This window comes from Panulirus ornatus, chromosome 32 (genome assembly GCF_036320965.1).
Source record: "Panulirus ornatus isolate Po-2019 chromosome 32, ASM3632096v1, whole genome shotgun sequence".
In the NCBI taxonomy this organism is placed as follows: Eukaryota; Metazoa; Arthropoda; class Malacostraca; order Decapoda; family Palinuridae; genus Panulirus; species Panulirus ornatus.
Window position 1 is genome coordinate 21,809,483 of NC_092255.1, and position 20,655 is coordinate 21,830,137.

At 44.3% G+C, this 20,655-nt stretch overlaps 1 protein-coding gene across 2 annotated transcripts in view; it reads right to left on the reverse strand.

Moving 5' to 3' along the window:
- Positions 1 to 10,814, reverse strand: part of LOC139759163 (uncharacterized) — a 350,907-nt gene extending 340,093 nt beyond the window's left edge. For both annotated transcript variants that reach the window (XM_071681208.1, XM_071681207.1), the window contains exon 1: positions 10,560 to 10,814. The gene's annotated coding sequence lies outside the window, so the exon portion shown is untranslated. The remainder of the gene's footprint in view (positions 1 to 10,559) is intronic.
- Between the last annotated feature and the right edge of the window lie 9,841 nt (positions 10,815 to 20,655).

Below are 20,655 nucleotides of genomic sequence, written 5' to 3' on the forward strand. Positions count from 1 at the left end.
ATTTTGAATAAATGGTGAGCATTACATGCAGGCATCATTATCATCTATATGTTAATCTATATGATTTGTTGAAAGTTGATTATGTTAAAACAATACGTAAAACCAGTAAACGTTTTTTTATATGAAAAAGATGATTTACAGAGAAAGGAAACTTGAGACACACGATACATCAATTAAAGTAGTTCGGGTTATGACAGAAAATTCCAGTAATACAGGTGAGGGAAGCCATACGTGAGAGCTATAGAGAGGGAAGAAGTGGAGGAAAGGGGAAAGAAGAACTAGGTGTAAGGAAGGGCATTTAGTTCGAGGAAAAGACAAGGACAGCAGAGAGACAAATGGAAGCGGGGGAAATCACAAGGTGCACACTGCCAGAACAGAGTTGGAGATTCAGGAATCAATTTAGTGCAAGGAAGATGGAAAAGGAAAACTGCTAGGAAAAGCCAGAGAATGGGGACGAGCAGAGGGGCACGAGTGCCAGGCGAAGGGAGGGCAAACGGGTGTAAAAAAAAGATTTTAGGTAAAGTGCAAAAGCAGAGGAGTAGGAGAAAGGTAAGCAAAGAGTCGCCGGAGCGAGCGGAGTGTGGGGAGTGTAAGTGATGTGGAGAGGTTGAGACAGGTGAAGAAGTTTCAGGAATGTGGAAAGGGGTATGGGAGCTGACGGTTGATATGCGAGTTGATTAAAGGGAATGGTCAAGGGAGGTTGATGTGTGACAGGAGGATGAATAATATGGGATGGGTATGTGGGTGATGAATGTTAAAGCGGGCGGAAGGTATTGAGTCAGGAACAGGGTGATGTGATGGGTCAAAAGGAGGGAGTAATATGAATGAGTAATGGGTGAAGAATGCTGATGAGGAACGATGGGAGTTAAAGAGTGTGGAGGGGTTGAAAGGCAGTGGAGTCACTGTCAAGAGTGTGAGTAAAAGAAGGCAGTATGTGGGACAGGGTGTGTGAGTGGAGGGAAGTGGTATGCATGGGTTGGGGTGTGAATGAGGGCAAATGTAAGGAAAGGGGTGTGAGTAGATGGAAGTGGTATATAAAGAGGTGTGAGTAGAGGGAAGCGGTATGTAAGGTAAGGGGTGTGAGCGGAGGGAAGCCGTATGTAAGTTAGGGAATGTGAGTGGAAGCAAATGTTATATAAGAATGGGGGGCATGAGGAAGGAAGTGGTATATAAGGATGGGGTGAATGTGTGGAGTGAAGCGTTTTATATGGATGGTGTGTGTGTGTGTGTGTGTGTGTGTGTGTAGAGGGAGGCGGTATGTAAGGAAGTGGGTGTGCAGGAGGGTCTTGGCTCTAGACCAGACAACCCAACGCCCGTCAAGGCCACTCCCCAAAACTTGCTCACTCAGGACTCCAAAACTAAACTGCTTTCCATATAACTCCCCATCATTAAGGTCAGACGGAGACGATCAAAACATGCACTCATGATCAGCACTGACCGACTACATCAGCTCTTATCACAGCATTAAGTGAAATTAATTTCCTCAAGAGAAAATACACCCATGATTTTCGAGCAATCAAGCCAGTTCGAAACATGAAAACAATAAAAAGAAATGTATCAGTAATTGGTACGATTCGTATTTATTCATATCCATGATTTGCTCCGGACTAGGAATGTGGTTCGAGGGCTATCATGTCTTATGTATATATGCATGCAAATGAGGCTATTGTTCGTTTGTTTCCGACGCTGTCTCGCTACAGCAAGACTGGCAATTATGAAACATTATAAATATATATATATATATATATATATATATATATATATATATATATATATGGGTGTGTGTGTATGTATGTCTGTGTCTGTGTGTAATTTGTACTGTAAGGGGAAGTCTTTCTCTTAGTGAGCCATACTACTTACTTTTCTGTTATCCAAAAACTTTTTACACTTTAGTATGACGTCCATATTTACTATCTTCTCTACAAGTTTTGTGCTTAATTTCACGTCATGCCTGTAACCATTCTAATCTAGAAGCTCTCGAACTGTTCACTATCTATGTCATCAAATTGATCTAAAGACTTGAATGTTGTGATCAGGTCTACTCTTACTCCTCTGTCTTCCATAGTGCAAATCTAAGGCTTCTAGCATTTCCCTGTAACTTAGCTCTCTTACCCATCTTCGTTGCTCTCCTCTGGACATTTTCTATTGCCTGTTTGTGCTTCTTTAAGTGTAGAATCCAAACCTCAGAAGCATATTCTAGCTTTGGTCTGATCTGGGATGTGATCACCTTTCTGAATATTTCCTTTTATTCTCCTAATGTCGGACTGTGCTGACAGGTTAGGGATGATGTCAACTCCCAAATCCTCCTAACATACAGATTCCTGTGTGTGTGTGTGTGTGTGTGTGTGTGTGTGTGTGTGTGTGTGTGTGTGTACGTATCATCACTGGTGAAGTTCTCGCACACATGGTATAGATGGTCCAAGAACCCAGCAGCGAATAGAGGCTTCCATACTATTCCAACGCTTCTGGCGAATTCGCTTTTAACATTAGATTCTCCCAGCGAAGCCAGTGTCTCTCCACCCTCCCACCCTCATACACACACACATAGACACACACACACACACACACACACACACACACACACACACACACACACACACACACAAAACTTCACCTTCCACCACACACAAGCAGTTATCACTCCTCTAGCATCCGAACCTCAGGCATTCTAACCCTCAATCATATACTCACTACATCTACCCACTCCCTGCGGTAGATCTCATCTCTTCGTACTTTCAACTACAGATTTTCTCCAGCCCTGCACGGACCATACCATCGTTAAGACCCCTAACAATCTCCTCACAACCTCCACCCACCTCCGATTTTTATTTCCCATGTCTTCACAATTATTCTATTTCAATGACCCCCCTGAAATACGTTTTTGATTTCATCTGAGCGATGTCTCCAACATACCGTCTTAAGTGGAAAGTAAACATCATTTGGAAGGTTTTCTCCATCATGTCTATGTGTCCTAAGCTATCTAGATACAGTGGTTTCATATCAGTAAATCTAAGGAAAGATCGAAGACATAAGCTATCTAGCTAGAGTGGTTTCATGTCTATGAATCTAAGGAAAGATCGAAGACATAAGCTATCTAGCTAGAGTGGTTTCATGTCTGTGAATCTAAGGAAAGATCGAAGACATAAGCTATCTAGCTAGAGTGGTTTCATGTCTATGAATCTAAGGAGAAATCGCACTGCCCCTCTGATACTATAATCAAATCAGTTCACAGATATACAACTCAGTTACTGTGAGTCACCTAACCACGTCCAAGTCGATTCAAATGATCATTTGACCTTGATTTTGGGCCGGACCACAAGAATGAAGGAAGGAGGCGTATGTACGTCTGGCGCGGGCACACACACACACACACACACACACACACACGGGACAGATGTGGACAACAGAACTTCTTATACCATGTTTTCCACATCAGAGTGTCTCACTAGATCCCACAGCAGCATCATTCTACAATGAAATACCAAACTGGATTCCGGTACCGAGTGTGACAGTTGGAAAGAATTCCCAGGTCTGTCGCCACATAGGAGGTAAGTGGAGACCTGAATCTAACTTGCTTTGCGTTAAAGTCACTTCGCTGAGCTGTCAGAGAACTAATCTTATTCCTGACTGACTGAGCCTCATCCCATCTGGGAGTGCTTTAGCCCGGCTGTGTGTCCCAAAGCCCAAATACAGACACTCCTCACATGACTGACCAGCAAACATAACTCACTGCCAAAGGGAGAACCGAACCCATGCAAGAGAGAGAGGCCCTAGCGCCATGATCATGCTAACAGATTTCACGGACCTGACGGCCGACAGGGTAGCTAGGGTGACACTGGCGACGGAGGGAGACACAAAATTACCGGGTCCCGTGTCTGACAATGGGCTGCGGGGACCGTGACAAGCGGCATTATGTGGGCTGACAGAGAGAGAGACAGAGAGAGAGAGAGAGAGAGAGAGAGAGAGAGAGAGAGAGAGAGAGAGAGAGAGAGAGAGAGAGAGAGAGAGAGAGAGAGAGAGAGAGACGGCGTACTCTTCCAGTCCGTCAAGGTCTGGTCAACCACTGCTCACACTCAAGCTACCCTGCCATATCTTCAGTGTGACGGTGATTTTCTTCTTAACCTGCCTCAATTCAGGCTGGATTTACCTATCCTCTTGGGCAAATCTAAACTCTACCTTACTGTAAACGGGACAGATCGAGTGTTGAGCTTTAACCCTGTAGGTTTACCAGCTGTACCGACTATAATCTTTCTCCACGTCATTGTGAACACAAAGTACGTAGTAACAGCGGCAGTAAGCGGTACACCTAAGCTGCAACAGGTACACCATCACATATGCAATCGTTCTGAACATTCAAAGCATCTCAGAAACACAAAGTTACGTTAGACCAGATAACAGTTATATTACGATAGGCTTGCTTAAGTTAAAGTCACATTGCCTTACAACAGGTTAGGTTAGGTTAAAGTACGTTGCATTATAACAGGTTAGGTATGGTTAAAGTACGTTGCATTACAACAGGTTAGGTTTGGTTAAAGTACGTTGCATTACAACAGGTTAGGTTAGGTTAAAGTACGTTGCATTACAACAGGTCAGGTTAGGTTAAAGTACGTTGCATTACAACAGGTCAGGTTAGGTTAAAGTGCGTTGCATTACAACAGGTTAGGTTAAGTTTAAGCTATTACACGAATACGTTTAAATGAAGCTCCTCAGTTCATCCTTAGTTGACAAATGCTCAGATCTTATAATGAGAAAATATATACATTCTCAGACCAGGTACAATCTTGACCCGTGCTGCTGGACTTTATCTGTGCAGGGGAAGCAGCCATGTCCCGCATCCTTCCTCATTCTCGTTACGTCACCTCGGCAGAACCCTGTCATCTCCTGAGCCCTTCTCATAATCTATAATCAAGCTCTCTCTCTCTCTCCGGGAACACACACACACACACACACACACACACTGTTCACACGGAGGTGCAGGTAGACGGACTTTCTCCGTCATGATCGTATATGCAGACGTGATGATAACATGGCATTACGTGGGTACACCAATGCCTCAAAGAGCCAGGTGGTATATTCCTAAATCACAGCCTAGCCACAGAGACACAATGCGCCTTATTTTAGGAGAAATTACCTTTCACTTCATCGTAGAGAGAGAGAGAGAGAGAGAGAGAGAGAGAGAGAGAGAGAGAGAGAGAGAGAGAGAGAGAGAGAGAGGAGGTCATGGTCTCTGCTACGAACAGTATGTCTCTAAATATCGTAGCCATCTGGAGACGCCTCTCCGTACGAGTTCGACTCAGACGTGTTTGTCCGGTCCAACAACCGCTTCGGTTTCCATTATACCGTTGCGGTGTGCAGATGAGCATGTGGTGTACTAACAGTAGGGCTTGAGTAAAAGTGCTATGATACACAGGACCGCTGAGGTTACGAGCAACGCAGTCGTTGGATGCTTCAGAACTTTTCACTGACACCCTCCGTAGTCTGTGGCCTAATGTTACCATGATCTCTCGAGGAAATCCTGGCGCTCTCTCTCTCTCTCTCTCTCTCTCTCTCTCTCTCTCTCTCTCTCTCTCCACATAGTCTTTCTCTTTCACACAAGAGCAGACAGCAATTCTTACACGGCTCGTTGTTAGCATCCCTGACTTTTCTTGCGGTGAGCGACACGGGATTAGCTCAGCCTCGTCGTCATACTAAACGCTTGAGAGCGTCGGTGATCGCGCGACCTTAGCTTGTAGAGTGGACCCAAGGGTATACTTTCCACTCGGATAACTTCCTTACAACAGAAGCGATCGATACATTTACTTCCAGTGTAGGTGACTTACACAGACGTCTGTGTGAGGAACTTTGTCGAAAAGATGTTTCCGAACTCCAGATTTACCCGTGTTGTCATGAAGACCATCTTTTCGAAATTCTCGTTGCCATCGAGGAGGGGCAGGAAATGTCACACACACACACACACACACACACAGGAGGGCCAGCCACACCATAATACATCAACTGTCGTCAATAACCGACCTAACATCACTGCCGCTGACGCTCGTCCCTCATAAACGTGATGACGTACATCCCCCCGCAACCTCCGGTTGGCGTTGGCTTTGGTCAGCTCGAGAGGAAAAATAAATTACAAATGATCTTTATATCAAAAGGAATATGTCGTTCTGGTTTACTGTGACGTACCCTTCTAACCAGCTAACCAAACCAGTTCATTCTGAGGGTTTAATTCAGTGACAGAACTCGTTGCTGATGGACTATAAGCACGGAGATCGGGACGCTGTGTTACGGTTGATCGAGTCTGGGAGAATGTCAACATTCAGCCATTTTTCCTGGCGGTCTTCACTTCCGCCAATCAAGATTTTAATGCTTAATCCTTTGGTCCCTCGCGGTGACCGCCTCCCTAAAACCAGTGTAATTCTTCCCTTGACAATGGGTCGACATCGTTTTTCTCTGGAATCCTAAGAATAAAAAGATAATCACCCGAAAACTTAAAATGTCAACTTCTTCCGCTCTCATGAACGTAAATAAAGCCGTTCGTATATTTCCGATCCCAACAGCTGGTCTGACGACTCATGGAAGAAATTGGACCGCAAGTTTTCCAGAAATTTTCCATTTCTCCGCTTGTTAGTCTGTTAGTAAATACATAAAATTGTGACTGAAGTAGAGGACATCCAAGATCAAAAACTAGATGTGTGTACTTTTTGCACAAAATGATAAATCTTATGTTAAAGTGTACGTTGTATGCTGTAAGCAACATGTAAATTAGAGCACAGAATTCTAGTCAATTCTTCGATACTGAATCATTAATTCATTACATCCGCCAACATACAGGAAATTCTTTCTTCGTTTCTTTATCCTAGCACAGACACCGTGATCATACTTTCATCAATGACACACACACACACACGACCAAACCTTCGGCAGTGAGGCACCGGAAAGATCGATCGATGAAGACACGAGATTATGAAGACAGACGCCTACAGGAGAGATCCAAAGTCACGCCCAAGGGCTCTTGTAATATATGGCAGTCACTACCCCCTGGAATGGTCGTAGAGTGCTGGAGGGGCAGGGAAGAAGGAGGGAGATAGCCCACTCCCTGGTTTTCTGAGGGGTTGGGGACACTCCTCCGTTCAGCCACACAGGACTGGTGTATCAAAGAGACATCTACGAGAGCCCGGGGTTCCGGCACTATCAGTAACATCTTGTCGCCCAGCTTATCCATCTTAGAACCGCTGGGGGACGTGTGGGTAGGCCACACGAGAGGAGGCCTTGGCTACCCCATCCTCATGACCTCACCCACAACCCGGGGGCAGGGAAGGGGGTGAAGTTCAAGAGACTAAAGTGGTTAGGATTTAAGAGGCAAGATTAGGGTGGATGGTGTCAGAAAGAGTGAGATCAGGAAGTTGTATCATTCAAATCAAAAGTTGACATCAGGATGTACTACTGTCATAAATAAAACAGAAACGTCGGGAAAGTTAATGCCATAAAACGTAATGGTTAAGGCTGGAGGTAATGAATGAAAGTAAGATCATGTGGGTCATGTCAGAAGTAATCATGTCAGAGCATAGGAATGATGTCACAGAGAACAATAATAGAGTACAGGCCAAGGAAATTATAAAAGGTCGGTAGGAAATGAATGATATTCAGACAAGAAACAGATTTATAGATGCTAGAGCGTTAGAGGGTACTGCCAGATGACTTGCAGACGATGTTAGGACATAAAGGAAGTACTGTCTGTTGTTGGGGGAAGTGATTACTGATCATCAGAGGGATAACAAAGAACAAGAAGTCCTGTTAGAGATTATGATATGTTAAGTCCAGGAGGTGATGTTACTGAGGGTGAGATATTGAAAAGTATAAGAGTTACAGTGGGGAGGCGTGTGGCTTGATGATGATAACTACACCAGAGTACATGACTGAATGACTGATAAGCAACGGTAGAGTGATATCTGGGATAATATACCTGGTGAGCAGTGATGTCAGGGGTATGGCATTTAAGTCAGGGGGGGAGCAAATAACAGATGAGGAGGGCAATTTGAGGTGGTAACGACCGTGTTACATGGGGAGATATGTACAGAGGGGACTGAAAGTACGGTGGCTAAGGTCACTTGGGTCAGTGCTATTAGCCTTCACAGCCATCCACCCTCTACAACTCATTCCTCCCATCCCCGAACTCACGCTGTCTTATCCCTCCTCTAACCTCATATTTTCCCAGCAGGTCCAGTAAAAATGTAATCCTCGGACACCAACAAACTACCCCTCGTGTTGTACTGACGTGCGCGGCCCAGTCTTCGATAACTGATAAGGGAGGCTGTTACCACAAGCAGGGGCGCAGGACACGACCTATGGGGGTGTACTAAAAGACTGAGGGCATACACACTACCACAGGGGCTTCATGAACCTCCCCCAGGGGAAGCAATCACTGTCAAAGAGGACAAGACATACCTAAGGAGCCACAGAGAAGTAGGACAACACAAGTTAGAGAGATTACCATGTTGGAATTAGACATCGCTGCTAATATTTCCTGGTAACATCCCAGTAATGCCTGACGAATCAACGTGTTTCCACTGTATCAGCAATCTATCAATGTCGCTGTTGTTTTTGCGATCTTTGTCCTTCCTGATCGAAACCCATGATAGTCCCTCACTATTACATTCACCATCAACATTAGCTTCTAATATCGTTAACACCACAGTTCTTCCCATCGCCACTACAGTCACTGTCACTTCAGTACCATTCCGTCATCGTTAACACCACCATTCTTACTAACCATCGCCAACATCACTCCTAGTATCTACCCCACCATTACCATTTCCCAACACTAGGCCGCTCCTCACACTCTAACTGGCAAGCCTCACCCCTGCAAACACCTCGGTGATCACGACCCTTCACAGACCCGGCGCTACTCCCCGCAGCAGCCTCACCTCACCACCACCTGGGTAACCGCCCCCTACCGCAACCCCACCGCAGCCCAGCCAGGTTTGTCAGCCAGCTTATCCATCTTGTTCCTGGGACGCAGAACAGCTGTTCATCTTGGCTGGGTTATCCCCGCTGCATCTGGACACTTGATGTGACGCCGGGCTGCTGGGGGCCCAGCCGATGCCGCGTCACACCAAAGCATTCTCGGCCCCGCTAAAAAAATGTCAAAAACTAGATTTCGATTTAGATTCTGGGAAGGGTTTGGCGGAGATGTATGGCTAGCGTCGCGGAAATGTCTTCATCATCCCCACATATCACCGTCACGGAATGTGACGTCGCTAGTGGGCTGTTAAACGCGTATGAATTTCAACTGCTATATTAGAATCTTCAAGCAGCATGTGTAGTCCCCAAATAATTTCTTATATACCATTAAACGAGTGGAATAAGACCCAATGTAAACTATGGTTCAACAGTGAACACAATATGCCGATCAGTGTATACGACTGAATCATAGAACGTCACTGACTTATCAAAGGCATTTAGTTTTGGATATCCAGTACTCATTCACATCACTAAGACCAAAAACGCTTGTCAAATATTGATGTATCATGTAAACAATATCCCCAAAGAAACAATGAGATGCTTCATGAAGTGATAACTAAAAGGCACAATTCTTCCTCGTGATCACGAAACTCATGGAAATTCAAATAATACGCTAATGAGTCAAGTTCGCAAAGTCACACCTGCTGACCTTAAAAATCTTCTGTATGCTTCAGATGAATATGTATAACAAATTTCAAAGATTTTCTTTAACTGGACGAAAACGAGTTCAGCAAACAAATGAACAAGACAAACAAGAGCCATATACAACCACCAGACACACGTAGATGAACAGGACGTAGACTACCATGATCTTACAACTTGCCAGAACAAAACATAAGAACTACAGACTACACGAGAACTATATGCATCAACACCCTAGCATAACTTAACCTACCGAGCATTGATATGCCATAATAGACTCTAGAAAAAAACTAACCCTAACAAACAATTCTATGTACCACCAGTTAAGAACCACTGAACAAACGAACAAAACCAGACCATAAACCAGTGCAACACACGAGACCTAACGACAACGAGTGCAACACCAGGAGGGGCAACAGTCACGTAGGCAGGAGCATCTAGTGTTTCACCCAGATACCATCTCCTACATCCATTAGCAGCATCTTAACCCCTTAGCCCATTACCTACAAGATGTCCAACCATGGAAACACCATAAGGCATGAGGAACTGCTCGGTTTTTTCTTCTTTTCTGCCAGTTATCTTGCACTTAGTCAAGAGTATTAAACACATGAGTTTGTATGTTTTAAGTGCATGATAAGTGTCTCTGATGTACGTGTGAATTAAGGAATAAATATCGCTATCACCTGGCCAGCGTGAGGGTGTTAGTGGCCTAATGCCTGTCATGTGATTACCATTCCCGTGTTACGAGGAGTCTCTTAACCTTCTACATTATGTAACGCGTTTACTCATATGTGTTTATACACACAACAGTTGTATTATGGCACGAAAGTGTTGTGCATGAATATACGTGTACTGGCAGTGCCTATCATGGAGTAGTTAAATTACAAGTAGCCAGACCCACTTACCAAGGCGTTGCATATTGGTCCTCGCTGCAAGGCAGTGTGTGGCAACTTCTTCCTCACAACAACGCTAACACTGTCCTTTATCAACGGTCTTCACTATCAACTATTTCACGTAATCATGTTCATCAAACAACGTATAGCATGCCAATGTCAACTTTCGCTACATAAAATCACAATGGCCACTAAAACACCGAAAAAAATGGAATACATGCCCGAGTTCCTTGTCCCTGTTTACATTACGTGACGGGAGCAAGCATGATGATCCGTGAGGCTCCGCCCCCTCACCCCTGGTGTGCTTGTGATTGGCCGTAGCTACTGACGTCAAGTTGAATATTGCCGCTATTAAATGTTTATTGCGGTTGCTCAGGTTTATAACGATCCTCCGTATCCTCTTATCTTGAATATATTAATCATGTCATGTAAATGTAATAGTTCATCATCTAATACAGCCTTTTCCCACTCTCTTTTCTTTCTATGATTACGTGTAATGTAGAAAGTTTGGTCGAAAACCTTTTTAGAAAACGTGACATTTATGCACTTACTGTGCATGGCGCTCACCTTTTTCCTACCAAACCTCTGTACGTCTATATGTAATTCTTCAATGTCATCTCCCATGGCTTTAGTGAGCATTTATGAGATTTGTATATCATTGTTATAAAGAATGGATACTGGCTTATGGACCTATACCTGTTGACAAACATCATACCCAACAACATACATGATCACTAAGTAGTACACGGTGCTGATATACTCATAAACTTTCTATCAATTTGTGTATGAAAGATGAATACACATACAGAGGTGTATCGTGTGAGGATATACAGTACGTGCGTGCGAGTCAAACAACTGACCAGTCTTAATTTCATCTTTCTATCAACATCTTCAGTGAAGAGCTGATATATTCAGACTGGGCTGGTGTGTGTGTTTGTGTAAGCAAGCGTACATAAAGGTACATATACACATGGTCAACAGACGGAGCAACACAAGTGTAAAACCCTCCCTCTGGTGCAGGCAAATATCAATCAAACAGTAATCATGCAAAGCTCAGGACCTCCTTTTTCCAGACTGCTGTGGCGTCACGGAACTGGGGTAATGTGTACACAGTGACGTCATAGAGGTTTAATTCCCCGTGCAGGAAATGCTTCTAGGGTCTTAGTGGCCGCTGGGTGAGGGGGCGACCAAAGCTCCCCAAACCCTCTTACTGGCTTAGGGCCAGGCCCTTATACTCTCGCTCTCACGAACGTTCTCTAATTTATCTCTGACCTTTCCCGTCTTTCCTATGTCCATTTCTTTATCTTTTCTCTCGTTTTTAATGCTCTTCGTTTTCACTTTCGCCCTCGCTTTCCTTCATATTTTTTTTCCATTTTTTTTTTTTGCCTTCAGTTTAATATGCAGTCCCTCCATATCCTCTTCTATAGCATGCCCATTTCCTTATTCTTTGCTCCTTATTTCTTCTCGATAGTCTTCCCTTTTTAGTCTATATCCTCTTATTACTTTAATGTTCAGTCATTATTATGTCAAATCTGATTTGCGTGTTGCACTCCTGATCGCACTGTGCTCTGGGTCTGAAGTTCTAACCTGAGAATACAAGTGTTTTGCATAAAACTCTTGTTACGTTTTCTGGTAAAAATTGTCTGTTCAAACTTTACTAGCACTAAAACAAATTAGTCTAATCTAATGCCAATAGGAGTATGTAAAAGTCGTTGTCAAATGAGAACATTTCCTGAAACCCATACAACTAACAACTTATCCCTTCATCTGCATCCGCTGATAATGGAAACCAATATTTGGCTGCTACACCTGGATTCAATATACAGTCACTCCAAAAAGCGTATATACCTGTTCTATATGTAAAAAGAAAAAAAACCGCTTCATTACGGAATAACAGAATAGTTCGGCTAATAGTAAATTGTTACAAACGTATGATAACAGAGTAGGGAGTGAGTCTTGGTTTGGCGGTTAACAGATGCCAACTAATGCTTCGAAGGGGGAATCGAAATGCTGAGCTCAAGTTAATATCATGTGGAATAGTGAAGGGAATTACTGGGACAGCTTAAAAGAAATTCAGCTGACATGGTATCTAGCCAATCACAGGAACACAATAAAATTAGGGTAGTATACCATTCATTGGTTATCTTTCGATATTCCCTTCAACTACGTGAAAAGAGCATGTCAAGTATAATTTCGACAGCTTGATTTGGGCCTCAGTCAAGAGAATTATTAATATTACGTTGTACTGGATTCACAGGTAGATAATAAGAAACAGATAAGGAAAGATATGAGAAAATACTTTCACAGGAAGAGAACGGTGGACACACTTACATATGGGGGTACTTACGTAAAGAAAAAGCGAGTGTGCATGTGTTAAAAAACTAAATTCTTGTAAGAAAGTAAAGGCACGCTACGCCGAAGAGACTACAGTGTAAAATCTCCCGTTCCTACAGCACATAAACACGTAATCCAATAAACAACCACACAACAGGCCCCCAACATCAGCCCGACAGTGCTCCCGTCTCTACACCAACACAGCTACAATCACAGACAGCGGGCGAGCCATTGAGGACGAGAATGATAAGATTGTGTATCACAGGTGACCTGCCGAGCACCCGCGACTTGCCTGACCGATCCCCCGGGAGGGCATTGTGGCTGTATTGTGAGGTGGAGAGGGATAGGGACAGAGGGAAGCAGGTGGAGGGTATAAGGCTGGATGGGATGGATGAGGAAGGAATACTTAACGATTACTTACAATCAGCTTTTGTCGAGAAGTAGAGCCAGCGCGACGCGCTCACCACAAGAAAATATAGATACGAAGTCATTATGTGCAGTTAAGTTTTATGCATGAGACGGAGAGATCGTATGTTTGCAGACTGATCGCCAGCTACCCCACGTGCAGGTGAGGCAGAAAAAAAAAGATAAAACTAGTACCTGGGCCAAAAGACTAACATTTGACAGTCACTGAAGGCTGACTCACCAACTCACTAACGCAGGAAAGAACAGGGCCAGGTTAAGTAGGAGAGCATAGTGTATTGCACAGGACAACTACATACAACATGGCATCTTGCGTTTAATTGTCGAGCGTCGCCACACTTCAGATGACGCGTCAACCAAAGAAACCGGGTGACGAGGACAGACTAACCAACTACGCAAAACAGCGACCTAGACAACCAGTCAGTCAACCTCCACCCCGAGCGGATGTAACTAATACACTGAGTCAATGAACCAAACAGCGAATCAAATTATGAATTGACTTGGTAAATTAGACACCCACGAACAAGCCATCTAACCGTATGAATACATGCACGAAAGCATGAAAAATAACTTGAATATACTTTCATGATGCAGTTGCTCACTTCACCTTAAGCGGAAACATGTTAACGGATCATTCTGGTGTTTTCATGACAAAGGAACTAATTAGATCCATCAAAGTATTCGTAATCGCGTTACGTTCAAATCATCAAGTAAATATGCATGGCTTCCTGTTGTATTCACCGTAAAAGTCTCCCTTAGCAACTCTGTCTATAATGACTACAAGATACTGCTATCACACAAGATAATGAAAATTAATGTTATTTCTTTTATCATTTACCGAAAATCCGTTTGATGTTCTGGTTGTCATATGTTTGTGTGTTTGTTTCGCAAATGCCGGAAGCTCAGGACTAAGCCTACGAATGTGATATAGTTTTATTAGTTTAACTGTGAACACAAAACACATTTCATGTAATTTACGTGACCAGTCAAGTATCGTTATTATCAGTTTTACTATTATGTAACTTATTTTCTGAAGTGGTCATATGGGTCGCGGCTATAATTACCTTGTATTAGTTACCTAGGAACTCAAGCAAGAATACTGTAACTGAACAGCATATTTACATACTGGGTTTACAGGGATGCATACCTTTAAAGGAAATTAAATTACGAGACTAGGGTGTATATATCTTCTCACCTCTCCCGTAAAATATTGTACAATGGAATTCGCCTGGCAGTGTCCATACACACTACGCTGCAGAACTCATGGAACTTCCACCATAATGCAAATATCAGCTATTTCATGTGTGGAGGGACTCCATACCTTAGTAGAGATCACGATTCTTATATAGCACTGGGTTTATCTACTAATGCATCCATCACTTATATTTCAATGTTTTAATGCATGATCAATAAGTAGTAAAGTTCCTAACAGTTTGGAAAGATGAAATGTTCGATTGTTCCGTTAGGCTGCGCCAATCATTTTCTATTCTCAAATAGTTTTTACATTGAGCCTTGACTCACATATTCGTAAAATACCCTTAATGTAGAATCATTTATCTTATACCGCCAGGAGACTCAGGGCTCAGGTCCAAGCTGGCCATGGCAATATGTATATATTTTGTGACTTATAACAAAGACATAGACAGTTTTATTCATTTATTTTTGTCCTTTTGTGTCTAGTCTTCTGCCTACGGCGGTCACAATGTCACTCTCAGCACACGGATGATGATCAAATATTCAATTTCAAAAAGATATGAATCTCGAGGGAGGAAATGATGTAAACATTACGTTTACGCAACGCTGGGTTAAGTTAAGCTGGAATTAGATAGTTTATCTGGTACATACATACTGGACACTTATCGCTACCAGTTGAATTTGGATTCCAGGTACAACGTGCGCGTTTAGTTTTTTTCCTATACCAGTTAATGGTGTGAGCTGCGACTGCTTATGTTTTAAAAAACGGCCGTTAGGTGTGGATACACACTTAAGTTTACACAGCGGTGTAGCTTCCCTTTTCGGAAACTTTCTACCAAACGAATTCATTTGATAAATTACTTGAGCGTACAAACAATTGCCTTTTCTATTTTCTTTTGCATAGGCTAGTACATATTTTCATAAATTATATATAACACTATACATTAGTTAGCACATGCATGAAGTGGATGATAACCTTACACAAGTACTTTAGAAGCAGCATGAACATGTGTGTGTCAGTGTAAGACACTGCGAAATATTTTGTTGGGTATAAAGTCTCTTCTCCTGACCTCTCGTAATCTCCTCATTCATCATGGCGGCCTTCGTCCCGGGGTTGAGTCGTCTCTCCACCCTTTCATCCATCAGGTGGGGGCCCCAGGGGGTGGATGTCCAGCCGACGATAACTCCAATGAATGCTGGAAGAGAAAATGGATGATTTAGAAAAATACTCCTGGCAGCGATTTCAGATTTATGGATGATAAAATGTTTTCTTTTGGGTTTTATATTTTTATAGCACTTGTTTAGTAGGATACGGATTATAGATGGGGGATATATCGATATTATTGTCATACATAATATATACATATATATGTATATATATCCCTGGGGATAGGGGAGAAAGAATACTTCCCACGTATTCCCTGCGTGTCGTAGAAGGCGACTAAAAGGGGAGGGAGCGGGGAGCTGGAAATCTTTCCCTCTCATTTTTTTTTTATTTCCAAAAGAAGGAACAGAGAAGGGGGCCAGTGAGGATATTCCCTCGGAGGCCCAGTCCTCTGTTCTTAACGCTACCTTGCTGACGCGGGAAGTGGCGAATAGTTTGAAAGAAAAGAAATATATATATATATATATATATATATATATATATATATATATATATATATATATATATATATATATATATATATATGCCCTGATTCAGCACGTCGCCCCCAGTATACCACATCGCTCCAACTTGCTATGTCCCACGCACACCTCACTGAGACTCCTGCAAGTTTAGACCCCGATAACTCATAGCATCTTGCACGCATTCCTTCTATCTCGCCTTCAGTCTCCCCTTCCTCCTCGTTACCTCCACTTCTGTCACGTCTACACCTACAGTGCATGGAAGACTCTCGTATACACTTACAGTGCAGGTCAGGCTCTCGTATACACCTACAGTGCATGGAAGACTCACGTATATACCCCTACAGTTCTTGGCAGACATACCTAAAATTTCAGTCACCGGACTACCGAAGGGTTGACAGGATATCATTTGATACCAAAGAATGTCGGGATTACCAACAGTTGTCCGGGTAGCTCGATTACGTCATGGTTGTCCTTTTTTTTTTCTCTCGCTCCTCAGGTCCAGTACAGGAAGGATGACTGCTCATAAAATGAATTACAGACCCACAGAATTCTCTTAATTCTAGCAGCCAGTGTTTACGACTTGATGGTATCGATTCATCTGCGTTCAGACATATGCACAGACACAAGCACAATGAGCTACAGCGAGAGGTTAGGGTCCATGACTTGTTCACAACTTTTCTAAACCAAGTAGATGATATCAGAGGTGATAGCACTTCTAAAAGTACAAATGCAGAACAACCAGAAGTCATAACATGAAAAGAGGAAGGAACTTGCTGACAAAGATGTAAAGAAGTACTTTTATGGTACTCGAATAGTGGGCAAGTGGAGGACACTATGATACGAGACTGATAGTTTACAAAAGTTTAATAAGTTATACAAGTCAAGTGATGGAGTCCATGTGTAGAAAAAAAAGAAAGTTCCCTTCGAGTACTGTACAAATAGGTAATTACACACCACACGCGCCAACGAAAACCTTTTTATTTTTTTCTATCCTACCAGTGATAGTAAACCTGTATTGCACTCGCGATTTACTTAAAAAAAAAAAAAAAATCCGTTAAGAGAAACTTAATGGCCAAGTTAGAATAATCATTTTTTTTTTCTGGTGGTTGGGAAGTGGTGAATATCCAGAAAAACCATGTTCTGCTTTAGTGTATCGACCAGCTGCAAGCAGGTCTCTCAACTCAATATGATGTGGATGTGAACTTCCGCTCATTACATATATCATTATATGTTAGAGAGATGTCATTTCTTGACATGAAGTAGTTGTATATACCACAAAATTCCGTGGGTTCTTTTTTTTATGGAATGCTTACTATACAAGCCAGGCGCTAAAGGGAGCAAAACAACACGAGGATGAGAGGAAATCTGTCTGATGACTCTAAAGTGTTTGGAAAGATCATACCAAACAGGAGAGGAAGGCTGCAGACACATAAACTCGGGGAGTGATATCCATGCAACTGTGACTGTGGATAGGTAGGACAACGGAGAAAACCAAAGTGGACCAAAGGTAGAAGGATGCAAGAGGCCTGAAATTGAAGAGGCCCGGAGAAGGTGTGGTGGTCACGCGAGCGACCGGCCTACGTGCAGGTTAAGTCAGGTCGGGAACTCCACGCACACACACACACCATCACCTGCTTGCTCTGACTGGCTGGCTACTACAGCGTCCTGAGAGCTCACGTTCACTTGTAATGGTATATCAAATGTTTCACTCTAGCATTACGTCTCGACTACAGACAGAGTCTGGCTGGCGCGGGGGCTCGGAAAGGGCTATGCGTCCGGCACCAGGGGCCTGCAAAGGGCTCCACGCCCGGCATCAGGGGCAAAGGCTGAGGTTGGCAGACTGGCACAGGGGCCTGGAGAGGGCAGGTAAGGGCTGCCTGCTCCGTACCTAGTTAGGCCTTGGGAGGTCAATTGAGGGCTGCCTGCTCCGCATGAGGGCAGGGAAAGCAGGTAGGGGCTATCTTCCCAGCACCAGGAACTTGGGAAAGACAGGTGAAGGAGACCTAACCCACACTAGGGACCTGGGGGGGATAGGTTAGGGAAACCTGCTCCGCACCAGGGGCCTGCGGAGGGCAGGTAAGGTCTACCTGCCCCGCACAAGGAGCCTGGAGAGGGCCACCTGCCCCGCGACAGGGGCCTGGTTAGGCTACCCGCCCCGTACCAGCAGCCTGAAGATGGCAGGTGAGGGCTGCCTGCCCCGCACCAGGTGCCTGGGGAGGGCCGTTGAGGCTATCCGCTCAGCCCCGCACCAGAACAACGCCTGCCTGTAATAATAACGGTTATGTGAACTGTGACGTCACAAATTCAAGAAAAAATTGAAGGTAATTGTTATGTGAGATATTCTTCGTGATGAGGGTGGTCAGGAGGCGGGGGGCCAACCTGGGGTAGTGCAGAGGGCCAGGCTGCGGTGGTGGTGAATGAGGCCAGGGGAGGGTGGTGGTGAAAGGGGCACGGAAGGGGTGGATGGGGATGCAAGGGGCACGGAAGGGGTGGATGGGGATGCAAGGGACACGGAAGGGGTGGATGGGGATGCAAGGGGCACGACAGGGGCTGAGGTGCAAAGGTCTACTATGGGGTGGTGGTGCAGGGGGCCAGACTGATGTGGTGGTGCAGGGGCCCAGGCTGAGGTGGTGGTGCAGGAGGCCCGACTGATGTGGTGGTGCAGGGGCCAACATGGGATGGTGGTGCAGAAGGCCAGGGTGGGGTGTGGAAGGTGCACGTGTAGACAGGCTGAAGTGTGGGAGGGGGTGAACTTGAAGCCAGCTTATAATGGCGGAAATGGGACCAACTGGAAATGAAGTAGACCCCAAGATGCTCCACTGCGGCTGTGGTTCAACACATCTATGGCCATGGCCAGAGTGGCTCAAGAGTGTAATTACCTATTTGCACTGCAGGGCGAAGGAGTTTTATACTCGTGTATGTATCTGTAAAATTACCTATTTGTAAAGTACGGGGAAGAGTGTAATTTTCATACGTTCGTGCCTTTTTCTTATACAAGTATTCTGCTTAAGGACATCTTCTAATCCACCTTGCACCTGTTCTTGTACCGGCCACACTCAAAGCCTTGAGTACGATGACGTGAACTACAATTCAACCCTCGAGGATCAGGTCAAAGGTCAGGCTATCATATCTAGGGGTCTTACCGTCGTGTTCACGGGGTTAAGGTTAACGGTGCAAGGGCCTTATTTACACCACTCGCGACCTCTCTCGTCTTGCTGTCCCTCAGAACCAGCGGAAGACAACTCACAAATGACCGGTCTCTTAATTAATGCAATCCGCTTTGCTAATGGCCCTCGGCCTCCACCCTGATCCTAGGTCCTACGCCTTGGCTCTCCTCACAGGCCACGGAGGCAGCATATTGCATTATCTAGCTTAGTTTCCCCAATTTGCACCGTCTTGAAAGTTACGTTGGCAAAACAGAAAAGAAAAATTAGATGTTATTGTAGCACATACTTCAGGAAAAGATACACAAGATTCAGTGGCTTTGTGGCTGCCTGTTCGTTAAATAAAAACTAGAAAATATACCTCAGCCCGTCTGTTTTCAAACCCTCTAAAGATTCTATTTGTTAAGTATATCATGTCCCATCTTTCAAGTACTCACTGTCCATGTTCTACAGTGCTTTACTACTGGTATTGGTGGTTATCGTTTGGAGTCTATAATCCTAAATGGTACACGGCAGTCGTGTGGGGAAAGAAAAGGTGATAAACATTTGGATGAGGGAGGCCGTTGTGGGCAACAATGTTATCAGGCCACCAGGGTCGGCCTCCTGGGGCGCGGCCCATGACGGAAAAGGACACGAGACATAGGAATGTTGGTATTTTGAAACAGCGACTGTCCTATCACGTTAAGTATTTTATCGTCAGGAAATCGCGCAATACGAGAGTTCTCCGTCTTGTCGCTGTTATATTACTTTCCACGATGACATTGGCGGCGGGGAGGGAGATATTTACAAGGTCTCAATAGTTCGGACTAGGGCAGAGTACACAATCTGCCTTCAGTCTAATAAAAACTCAAATTGCTTACCACGAACCAACTTACACACACACACGTGCGTGTGTGTGTGTGTGTGTGTGTGTTCACGTCATGCAACACTCATGAGTGTGTTCATGTCATGCAATTTGAGCATTTGTCTCAAATACAAGTAATGAAATTTGCCCGAGTTTGGACTTGTGAATCACCTTGTATATACAGTTTCTCACGCAACGACCAGTGTCTTAACTTCCGACTGGTGGGTGATGATAATAAGGCTTTCCCAGGCCACACAGGAACACCTCCTGCCAGTGTACGTGTAGTAGGGGTTACAGAGGCAGGGATACGGGGGCCATATAGCAGGTGCCAAGAAGACTGACATGGAGGGAGGGAAGGAATGGGGGGGGGGGGGGGGGGTTAGAGACTGATGTGGAGATGGAGCGAAGGACATTGAAGGGAAGAGGAGTTGAAGGGCTTTGTTGCGTATGAAAGGGAACTGTAATGGAGGGAGTGAAGGATACTCATGTGGAGAGGGTTGAAGGACATTAGGGTGAAGGA